This window comes from Akebia trifoliata, chromosome 11 (assembly GCF_017979445.1).
Source record: "Akebia trifoliata isolate Shusen 1 chromosome 11, ASM1797944v1, whole genome shotgun sequence".
NCBI lineage: Eukaryota > Viridiplantae > Streptophyta > Magnoliopsida > Ranunculales > Lardizabalaceae > Akebia > Akebia trifoliata.
In genome coordinates, this window is record NC_141385.1 from 17331436 (window position 1) to 17343294 (window position 11859).

The window sequence follows — 11859 nt, forward strand, 5'->3', positions numbered from 1 at the left end:
CTCTTAGAATTTATGATTTGATACGAAAATAAGGTGTGAGGACCTCTATTTATAGATTTTTTTAGGGGTTGATTTAGATAGAATTAGTGTTTGATTGTAATTCTTTTAGTTAGAGTTGTGTTTTAGTTAGACTTGTTTTAGGTAGAGTTGTGTTTTAATTAGAATTATTTTAGGTGGAGTTGTATTTTAGTTAGAACTCTATTAGATAGAGTTATTATTTAATTAGAACTCTATTATGATTTTGACTTTTGATCTTATTTGATTGACTTTTAATATTTTGACTTTAGTCTTAATTGATTGATTTTTAATATCTTGACTTCAGTCTTGCTTAATTGACTTTAATTTTGACTTTAGTCTCACTTGATTGACTTTAATACCTTGACCTTAGTCTTGCTTGATTGACTTTAATTTTTTGAAGAACCCTCCTCTATCATATCTTTAATTCTTTGGACCCCCAAATGGAGGGGTCCTTAGAGAAATATCTCACGAACCCTTAACAATTTTTCATAAAAGCCCGATTGATCGATTTTTTTAGTTCAAACTTTTAAATTAATTTCATTATTGTTTTATTTTAATTATTTAATATTTTATTTATTAATTTTAAAATTTTTAATTACGAAAATTGTGAAATTACCGTTTTACCCCTAGAGAGGACTTTTCACGTTTTAAGTCAATTTTTAATGTTCTAGGATGTTTTAGAATCAATTTTTTGTAAGAAATTCAATGAAAATATTAGTTTGTGTCATTTATGAAATTTTTTGTGGGAAATGGTTGTGAACTTTATGAGGGGTATTTTCATAATTTTATCAAATTCTGTGAAAATTGCCGAAATGATTCATTTGATTTCGATTTGTTATTTTATGTGTTTGAATAAATTTTTCTAATCGTAACATAGGCTCTAGGGTTGTTTTGATGTTAGGGGTATTTTGATAATTTGGCCAATTTTTAGTGATTTTTATCGTGAAACTTCTTTTTGTTCTGCAAAATGATGATTTCTATGTTTCTGAGGTCGTATTTTCTAATGTAGTGTGGTTTCTAAGGTTTTGTCAATTGGAGATACCTCATCGAGATTTCTGAAACATATCTGGTAACAAAATAAAGCATTGGAATAAACATCCATCATTGGGAACCGTTGCAATCGGGTTGACGAGTTGATTAATCAGGCGAATGCAAAAATGGGGTGTCTACAGATGCCCCTCTTTGGTAGAGGGTTGAAACAAACTAGATATTAAATTTATTACGGTAGATAGTGCGATATCCGAATGCCAAAGCTAGTGACAGTTCATTTTACAGCTTGATTTAGCAATTCGTCAGGGTGTTCGGATCCTTGAGGGTAAAACTCTCCCCGAACTAAAAGGTTGTCAGGTCCTCGAGCGTGTGCTCTCACTGATAGTGTTAGATCCTTGAATTTTAAAGAATTCTCCTTGACTAAAAAGTATAAATGTGAATGTGTGTATGTGTGAAACTGAGTAAAAACGTGTCAGGTCCTAGAGATCTTCTCTCACTGACAATAATGATTCAAAATTGAAATGTGCTTATGCAACAAAAGAAATTATGGCAAGGTTGAACAATGAGGTAATTGGAGTCATAACAATATAGGAACTTCGTTAAATTCTATTTGAAATTCCTTTTTAGAGTTCGAAAAAGTTTGAGTCTCATTTATCGGACTCGAACCTATTGTAGCCACGCTTCTCGGGCTAAAGAACTTAAATAATCCTGTTAATTCAATATGATTCAAACAAAGCTGGAGTCTCATTTCTCGGACTCTGACTAAGGTTTAGAGGAACTTAAACAATCCTATTAAAATTAGAGTCTCGTTTCTCGGACTCGAGCTAAAGTTTATAGGCACTTCAAAACGTCTAGTCATTCTCTGATTCAAAAAGTTGGAGTCTCGTTTCTCAGACTCGAACTTAGGTTTATATGCACTTCAAAAAGCCAACTCATTCTATAATTCAAAAAGTTGGAGTTTCGTTTCTCGGACTCCTACTCATTATATGATTCAAAAAGTTGGAGTCTCGTTTCTCGGACTCGAACTTATATTTGTAGGCACTTCTAAAAGCCTACTCATTCTATGATTCAAAAAGTTGAGGTATCGTTTCTCGGACTCGAACTTAGGTTTGTAGACACTTAAAAAAACCTACTCATTATATGATTCAAAAAGTTGGAGTCTCATTTTTCGGACTCGAACTTAGGTTTGTAGGCACTTCAAAAAGCCCACTCATTCTATGATTCAAAAAGTTTGAGTCTCATTTCTCGGACTCGAACTTACTAAGCCACGTTTCTTGGGCTTAGATTTATAGGAACTTCAACAATCCTATTAATTCATTCTATGATTTAAAAAAAGTTGGAGTCTCGTTTCTCGGACTCGAACTCACTAAACCTCATTTCTCGGGCTTAAATTTATAGGAACTTCAATAATCCTATTAATTCATTCTATGACTCAAAAACGTTGGAGCCTCGATTCTCGGACTCGAACTCATTAAGTCACGTTTCTCGGACTTAGATTTATAGGAACTTCAACAATCCTATTAATTCATTCAAAATCGAGCTCAAAGTTTGAAATATTGGGCCTTTATCATGCATTCTGATTCATAATTATCATTGGACTTCATCAGACTTATAAGTAAGATTTTTCTTTTTATCATCTGATTAAGAATAAAACTTTGAAATTAAATGACTTTCAAAAATGCCCCTAGTTTCAAAGCTGGCTTTAATTGGAACTTGACTACGAGACTGATGGAATGGATTACATTTGACAAATATGAACTATGATGTATGATAGATAGAATAATTGACATTCTCTTAAATTTAAGACTCTTAAGATTATCATATGTGCAATAAGGAATTGATCATTATTTTTGAGAAATACTTGAGCTGGACTTAAAAAATCTTGATAAATATTAGAATAGAAGATCTTTCTTTTCAAAGTGATTGATGATTCTACATCTTCCATTAGCGAACACTTGAACAAGTAAACGTACTTTTGAAGATCCTACACTGTTCAAGATGACTTCTAATTTTTTGACTTCAACATTGTCTTCGTCGGATGTGAGCTCTTGGCTGAAAAATGAATATTGTGGCTTGAATGGTTCTGCATTTTCTAGTTTCTGCACAAGCTTAAATTTTTCTTCTTGCTGAGACCTTTCCTCCCATTTGATGATGCCCTAATTTTTGCCTAGATCGCCTCTTCAAGTTTTCAATCTAACGGGCTTTGTTTTTCTTTTTCTGATGATGCCTTGATTTTTTCCTAGGTTGTCTTTTCAGGTTTTCAACCTAGCAGACTTTCTTTTTTATTGTTATGCCCTAAATTTTGCCTAAGTCGCCTTTTCGGATTTTCGACTTAGCGGGCTTCTCTTTTTTTTTTTATGATCTTGAATAACCAACTCGACAACTTCTTGGTTCCCTGCACCTTAACCTAGTCAATTAGCATTCAGGAGGACTTAATAGGTGGGCTTAGGATATGGTTCAGAAAGAAAAGATATAATGCTCAATTTCCCAAAATGCTCCTAGTTTGATATTCTCTCTTTTCTGTCAATTATTTTGATTTTTTCTAAATGCCCCTAGTTTGGTATTCTTTTCTTTTTATCAATTCTTTTGATTTTTTCTAATGCCCCTAGTTTGGCATTCTTTTCTTTTAAACCTTTCAATAGGGGATTTTCCTTTTGAATAACATTTTTTTTAAGAGAATAATTTTTTTGTATGACCGGGCTTGAAGTAACTTCTTAGGTTGCCTACGTACCCCAAATATTTTTTTTTTCTTTTGGGATCCGGTCAAAACGTAGTTCATACCAAGATTCCCTCCCAAGGTTGGTCGGTGTGATTTAAAAAGAAGAGGCTATTTTTTTTTTAAAGGTTGCGAGAGGCTAAAGAAAGTTTTTTTTTTTTTGGTAAGACAAGGAAATGGTTCGACCAAAGGAGGCCTCCTTTGGTGAATGCTGCTTGACTTGGTCAAAGTTTCAGGAATTCGATATCTGGATTACTCTATTGAGTAAGGTATTCTTTTGAGAATGAATATTCTTCAATCTTCTTTTGTGAAATCGAGTATGATCGAGTTTTTTGACTATTCAATTCTTCTAAAACTTCGAAAAAATCTTTTATTTTCTTATGAATGAAAACTCTCCTCTTCTGAGTAAAAAACATGATAGATCCACTTGTGCATCTTAGCGTCTTTATCGATGCTTTCAACTATATCATTTTTGACCGATAATCTTTGACTTTGAAATCACTCTTGTCTTTATGTCTTGATCTATATTTTTATGCTATCCATCCATATATCCTTATGAGACCATGCAAGAAATATTGTTGAATTTATCAAGTAAGTTTACTATTCTCTCATGTTCTCCTGAGGATAATGTATCACCAATTTGCACCTCTTGAGTGTACTCTTTAATTTCAATATTTATCAAATTTGGTTAGGAGCTTTAAGTCATTTCTCATGTTAGATTTTATATTCACATCATTATTGCACACATGATAATCAAAAGCTTATTTATTTTATTGGAATTGAAAAGAACATAGACTGACAAACCTTACTAAAACCCAAAAATAAAGATGACTAACTGAATTCAAAGACTGACGTAACTGAAGCTAAAAAAACTAAGAAGACTTAAAAGACGATATCATTTTGAATGTAGGGATACAATTCTAGAGTCTATGCCACTTTAGTTATCTTCGATGGATGACTTGAGCTTGCCTGTTTTTACTATCTCTTCATATTCCAATTCAAGCCTGTCATATGCGGGACAACCCGTTGCTTCAATGATTTCTCTGTTCTTCAGTTCTGTCACTGCCTTAGGATAGTTGAGCTCATTTTGGCATGAAACGAATGCACTGTTAAGACCCATTGGGTGAATGAAGGAAACTGGGTCAATTGATTCGGATTTAGATATGGATATTAAGTTCAGAGTAGGAGGGGGCTGATTTTGAAAAGTAGGCAAAGGGTTAGTCTTAACATTGGGAGTAGTAGGAGTGGGTATGGTGACTTTTCCTTACTCAATAAGGTCTTGGATAGCATGTCGGAGAGTAATACACCTGTTAAAAACATGACCAGGCATCTGATGGAATTCACAGAATTACCCATTATCCATGTTTGGGGGAAGAAGATTAGGCAAAGGCTTAGGTTGTAAAGGCATCAGCAATTCTCTTTTCATCAATTTTTGATAAGCAACACTAAGAGACATTCCAAGATTGGCAAACTGTCTCCTAGGCTTAGTTTGTGAAGGCTGAGTAGCTTGAGGAGATAGTACGAAGGAGGTGTTGGCCACTTGTAAGGAATTGACATTAGGTTTGAAATGTTTGGATTTTGACTCAGACAAATTACCAAAAAGTCCCGAAGAATAGGCATCCCCAACTTGATTTCCAACCTCAAGGAGGGATTGAAAAGTAGGAAGGTACTGAGGCATCAAGTACTAGGCATAATTTGGAGTGAGATTCTTGAGGATAATCTTGACTTGTTCCTTCTCTTGAGGTCAATCCCACAATTGAGCTGCTTTAGCTCTCCATCGAGCAATGAACTCAGTGAAAGTTTTCCCGAATTTCTGTTTAGTAGTTTCTACATCTCTTCTTGTGAGTTCAATATCCGTATTGAATGAATATCGACCAATAAACTCTTTCATCAATTCATGCCATGTTCTTACCCGAGACGAGTCCAGTGACATTAACCAGCGTAGGGTAGGACCTGTAAAGGTTCTTTGAAAAAGTTGAGCCATCTGTTCTTCACTTAGACTCTGAGATTGCATTATGCCGACATAGACTTTTAAGTGAGTCCTAGGGCATCCAATACCGTCAAACTTCTCCATATCTGGCATTGTGAACTTCTCTGGCAGACGGACCGTGGGAAACAAGGACATTGCCCCTAATCCAAGAGTAAGATCATCGGGATCTTTAATATTCTTCAAAGCAGTTTCAACCTGAGTTATTCGATGAGCTAGGACAGGGTCGACGTGTAACTGATCATCTTCTTGATTTTCAATGAGGTCAAACACATCCTGAGGTTCTATAGCTTTATCTTTTCCCTTTTTAATTTTCAGGGATTTGATTTGTGCTTGGACAGAAGTAATAATCTGGGCTTGAAAAGATTCTAAAATTTGACGAAGCGCAGCTTCATCCATGATACTCGTTTCTTCTTGTGGTAAAAACTGACTACTTGGCAATGGTAGTCTAGAAAGACGACTTTTTTCACGGACCCAAAGTGGTACAGATGGAGGTTTAGAACGTTTAGGACCAATTATCACCTGATTGGAAGTAAACCAAGGTTAACCATTGACTCTAAAGGTTTGACTCTTAACTACATGATTAAAGTTTCGATATAGAATAGCCTAAGTCCGGTAGAAAATATTGAATCCAAATGCACTATAAGTCTATAGTGACCAAGAAAAATGAGAAAGGTTAGAGCGGGTCTACCCCTGATTGGGATTGAACCTTTGATCAGACAAATTAATTTGATTCTAAGATCGAATCTTTCTATACAAAGTGGTCTGGATCTTTAAAAGTGAAACCAATTAGTTCAACTGATTTGGTATTGATCAGTTTGATCCATTTGTCAATTGGGTTAACTGGTTTAAGTGGTTCAAATTAATCGGTACATTTCACCTATTGGATCGGACCGATATTGCGGGTTTTATTTGATTATTCTAGATCGGTCCGCCCACTTAACTGTTAGTTGGATTGAATAAAGCAATTCAGGAACACCCATAGTTAGTTCAGGTCGTGACCTATAGGAAGGCTTCTAGACTCTAGGTTTACTACGTGTAATGCAATTTATCTGGCCACCCTTGCCCAAATACACCTATATACCTCTCGATACGTGGTGACTTGGTTTGATATACCGTATAGGTGATAATCTAAAACTTCAATTCACTTCTTTGAACTCAAAAACAGCCAGTTTGATCTCCAGTTGAGAGGTAGCGCACAATGTTGAGCAAGGGCCCACTTAAATACCTCTCGTCTAGAATAGACGTAGTCTATCCCCCTCGTATAGTAGGGTACAGCGGAGCAAGATCTTGCTTAGGTACCAGTTTTGACCAAGAAGTGCAATTGATATACTTAGATTATCTTTTACATACCTATGGGTACAAGTCAAGAGTTGTAGCTTTCGTAAATGGTTTGGCATCCCACGAGAGGACCGACCACGTACTAGTACTACGTTGGCAATCGGGACATGTGACTGTGTGGCTCACAATAGGTCAAAGGCTCAGGTCGCTCCAACCTGGGTGCATCAATATATCTCTCAGAATCACCTGATCAGACGGTACTGATGCCCCAGTTTGATATACCCTAACGTACGTGACTGGAGTTGTCATTTTCATGAATGACGTCGCATCTCCAAAGAGACCGGGCCACGCACTAGTGCCACGTTGGCTATATAGGACGTGTAAGTGTGCAAAACAGTAAACGTACATGTGGTGTGTGCAAAGCAGGGTGGGGTGTGCCCGGGGCTTTTTCAAACAAGTGGGCCCATAAGCCAGATCAAACCATTAAAATATGGATATTAGAAAATGTGATCATACAACATAAATATCCAAAGCATTAAAATCAAGATTAAATCATGCACATCAAAATATATATGAATCAAAATCATGGCAAATCAATTAATGATCATGGCATTTTTATAATTTTTAAGGTCCAATCAATGATCACTTTTGGGTGATCCAAAATAAATCGAGATTCCAATAGATGTTACATTGATGATAGAATGATAATTGTTGAGATGAGGAGCGATGAACCCTTTTTTTTTTTTTAAATTATAAAAACAAACTAGAAAAACAATCCAAAAGAAAATCAAAGAGAAAGATCCTAGTACCAAATGAGCTTGTTTTCAGGAGCATTAACTGTGTTAACACTAGATAAATTTGGATTTTCTGTGAATTAGAAAAATACAATATGAACTTGCATCGATGATATCTAAAGCTCCCGATAACGAAATCGAGTGAATTCAGATTCTAAATTCATCTACTCGATGGGATCTACATTTTATTAATAGGTGCCCAGACATAATTCTGAATAGAATATTCTATAAAAACGTTTTAACATTGCTGTCTCAATCTTCATTCAGCAGAAATTCTAGATTTACATATTAAACTTGCATCGATAATATCCAAGGCTCCTGATAACGAAATCGAGCGAATTTAGATTCTAAATTAATCTACTCGATGAAATCTACATTTTATTAAGAGGTTCTCAGACTTAATTCTTACTAGAATATTCTGTAAAAATATTTTAACATTATTGTTCGAATCTTCATTCAGCAGAAATTCCAGATTTACAGATTGAACTTGCATCGATGATATCTAAGGCTCTCGATAACGAAATTGAGTGAATTCAAGTTCTAAATTAATATACTCGATAAGATCTACGTTTTATTAATAGGTGCCCAGACATAATTCTTATTAGAACATTCTATAAAAACCTTTTAATGTTGCTATCCCAATCTTCATTCAACAATAATTCCAGATTTATAAATTAAACTTGCATCGATGATATCATAGGCTCCCGATAGCGAAATCGAGTGAATTTAGGTTATAAATTAATCTACTCGATGGGATCTACATTTTATTAACAGGTGCCTAGACTTAATTCTCACTAAAATATTCTGTAAAAACATTTAACATTGCTGTCCCAACCTTCATCATTCCATCATTTTCATATGTCAATTTGAATCTCTCATTATTTAGAGGTCATAAAAAAGTGACCCTTAATTGGACAAAAATACAATACAAAAAATCATCCACAATCTAACCACAAAAATAAATAAATAAATAAAAGAAGTCCAACTAAATAAATAAAAAACTAGGTCATCCTGGCAATGCTCTCATATTTGGGGTTTTTCAAGTCTGATCCTCAATAGTCCCCAGTGGAGTCGTCACTGAAAACGCCCTCGATCCGCAGGGTGCGCGGATCCACTTTTGACCCTTGAGGTTTGGGAGTCGCCACCTAGTTATTACAGTCTAGGAACCGAACATTGACTCTAAAAGGTAAAAGAAACAAATCTACGAAAAATAAGAAACTAAGCTCGGGGATCACATTACGGAGTTGGAAAGTGTTAGGCACCAACCCCGCCTGGCAAACGCCGATATCTACTAATTCCCAAATAGAACTACATTGCTAAAAAGATCTAATCAATAAAAAAATAAAAAAAATACTTACCTTTTTCGAAAGCAATGATTTTTTTCCCTCAGATCTGATAGAACAACTTCTTGTACAGTATTTCTCGCTTCGTTCTATCACCGGAACTGATTTCTGATCTCCAACTTGAAGTATCTCTTTCTTAGATCTGAATTCTTCGGATTTTTTTATGGGTTTTGGGGTGCTTTTGAAGGGTTTCTAGGTATTTTTTAGGCTAAAATCGAAGAAGGGATGTTAGGTAAGGAGTTGGGACTCCAAAACTAGGGTTTATGGGAGGCTAGGGGGACTTTTAGACCTACTTCTCTTAGGATTTATGATTTGATACGAAAATAGGGTGTAAGGACCTCTATTTATAGATTTTTTTAGGGGTTGATTTAGATAGAATTAGTGTTTGATTGTAATTCTTTTAGTTAGAGTTGTGTTTTAGTTAGACTTATTTTAGGTAGAGTTGTGTTTTAATTAGAATTGTTTTAGGTGGAGTTGTGTTTTAGTTAGAACTCTATTAGATAGAGTTATTATTTAATTAGAACTCTATTATGATTTTGACTTTTGGACTTATTTGATTGACTTTTAATATTTTGACTTTAGTCTTAATTGATTGACTTTTAATATCTTGACTTCAGTTTTGCTTAATTGACTTTAATTTTGACTTTAGTCTCACTTGATTGACTTTAATACCTTAACCTTAGTCTTGCTTGATTGACTTTAATTTTTTGAAGAACCCTCCTTTATCATATCTTTAATTCTTTGGACCCCCAAATGGAGGGGTCCTGAAAGAAATATCTCACGAACCCTCAACAATTTTTCATGAGAGCCCGATTGATCAATTTTTTAGTTCAAAGTTTTAAATTAATTTCATTAATATTTTATTTTAATTATTTAATATTTTATTTATTAATTTCAAAATTTTTAATTACGAAAATTTTGAAATTACCATTTTACCCCTAGAGAGGACTTTTCACGTTTTAAGTCAATTTTTAATGTTCTAGGATGTTTTAGAATCAATTTTTCAGAAGAAATCAATGGAAATATTAGTTTATGTCATTTATGAAATTTTTTGTGTGAAATGGTTGTGAACTTTATGAGGGGCATTTTCGTAATTTTGTCAAATTCTGTGAAAATTGGCGAAATGATTCATTTGGTTTCGATTTGTTATTTTATGTGTTTGAATAAGTTTTTCTAATCGTAACATAGGCTCTAGGGTTGTTTTGATGTTAGGGGTATTTTGATAATTTAACTAATTTTTAGTGATTTTTATCGTGAAGCTTCTTTTTGTTATGCAAAATGATGATTTCTATGTTTCTGAGATCGTATTTTCTAGCATAGTGTGATTTCTATGGTTTTGTCAATTTGAGATACCTCATCCAGATTTCTGAAACATATTTGGTAACAAAATAAAGCATTGGAATAAACATCCATCATTGGGAACCGTTGCAATCGGGTTGACGTGTTGATTAATCAGGCGAGTGCAAAAATGGGGTGTCTACAAAGAGTTACTTCCTTGGTCCTCTAAGATCCTCTAGATTAGGTTAATACTAATAAGAACTGATCATTTTGGTTTATATGACAACCCTAAGCCCTAATCCTATACCCAAAAGTATAGGAGAAATTTCTCAGGACCTTAGCTTAGATCTAAGGGTAAGAGTGACCATCAATCCTAACAAATCCACGACATAGCTCTAAATGGAAGGAAAACCCTCCTTAGGGGGGGGGGGTAGTCAAGAGGGATACTTGTTTTGGTCCGAGGGTCAATAGGAAAGACCCTCGAGGTTTCCCTAGTCATAATTTATTGTCTCGGTCAGATATGAGTGGGGAAAACACCAAAAACTGCCTTTAGCCAATAGTGGGCATTCTAGGATAAAATGTGCCTGTGCTTGGTCAAACCTAAGAGTCAGCCAAGCTAGAAGTTTGCCTAGGAAAAATTTTGGCTAAAATTTTGCTCTGGCTAAACCTTAAGGTCAGGCAGAACAAAATTTTGTTCAAATTTGACTTCTAGCAACTTCCAAATATCTATTTTTCATATTTAATCGATGGATTTTGAATCCTTTAGAGTTGCAAATCAACTTTATGAGGTTTCAACCTTGAGACATTAATTATAAGAATCGAATTAACAACAAAGTGAAGCCCTTCTCTTACCAAAAGAGGGAAATCCTACTCTATTACAGGAACACTTGGAACGACTTTACAATTTGATCTTTGAAGGTCGACTCAGACTTAAAAGGATTTTAAGGAGTTGGCACACAATCTGTTGGGATTCGCTTTCAAAACATGTATCCTAAACCTCTAACTGAAGGCTATGCATGATCGACGATAGGTAGGTTGAAGGTTCTCAATTCTTCAAACCTCCACACAAGCCGAAGCAAGCATCTCATTGGTTGGTGATTAGTTGGATGTTTTCGTCTCCATTTCTCAAGGTTACTTGCATCCAGGGATAGATAGTTTTGATAGGAAAGGTGATTTGTGAAACAACTATGATCGAGAGTGCACAAGTGCAATTTAAAAAAAACAAAGTGTGCCAACTTTGCAAAGAGAACAGTCCCAAAAAGACAAAAGAAAAAAAATCAGTCATATATTATTACATCATCTACCACTCATAAATAAAAGAAAACAAAGGAAAAAAAAAAAACAAGTTAGCTACAAAAATCAATAAACTTGTATTTTAAAATTATCACCAATGGTCAAAAAAAAAATCTGGCTTGAACCCTCAGCATCCCTAATAGAGTTGCCAAGCTGTAG